This window comes from Penaeus monodon, chromosome 28 (assembly GCF_015228065.2).
Source record: "Penaeus monodon isolate SGIC_2016 chromosome 28, NSTDA_Pmon_1, whole genome shotgun sequence".
Lineage (NCBI taxonomy): Eukaryota > Metazoa > Arthropoda > Malacostraca > Decapoda > Penaeidae > Penaeus > Penaeus monodon.
The window spans coordinates 38,617,104-38,617,843 of NC_051413.1; positions in this window are offsets into that span (position 1 = coordinate 38,617,104).

Sequence of the window (740 nt, forward strand, 5' to 3'; positions counted from 1 at the left end):
CCACTCACTCGCACCTAAAATATACATTGGCAAGACACCTTAAAGGTAATTATTGTTAATAAATTGTTATTTTTTCTCCAAATGGCTTTATAGACTCAAAGCATGGCCACTCACAAGCACACACAGGCACACGCATACCCTTGCATACATACACCGGCCAACATCCATCCACACATAACTGTGCACACATGCACAAATTGCCATTCACTCCACTGAGTACTGGGGGAACAACTATAGAGTGGATCACCATTTGCACTTGAGGCATATATGCAGTCTTTTGCAATTCTTCATACAACAGGCTGCCTGCTTGTTTAACAAAATGCTTTAAATAATCTTACAATCAGAGTACATTATTTCATACTATTTCTACTGTTAGCAAATAATCTCAGGGACAAGTTGATTTCAATCACTCGTTGTCAGTACATCGGTAACATTTCACAATAGTTCTATTCAGCTTTGCATGGTCCTTATTCTTAATATAAAATACCTTCCCTTGACTAGCAATATATTTAACACCAAGCCTCATTCAGAGCAGCATATAATTTCAATGTGAAACTTACTAGAAACAACCATATTTTCCTGGGAATCATTTTCCTGAAACATTACTGTCTTGCCAGTTCTCAATATTTTTTGTAAAAAAAAGTTAGTTTGTTTGTTCATTCCTTCATATTTCTGTGATAATATTCCTGCAGCTTACTGTTAAGCAGGGGGTAGTGATCACTTTCTCATATATATAGATC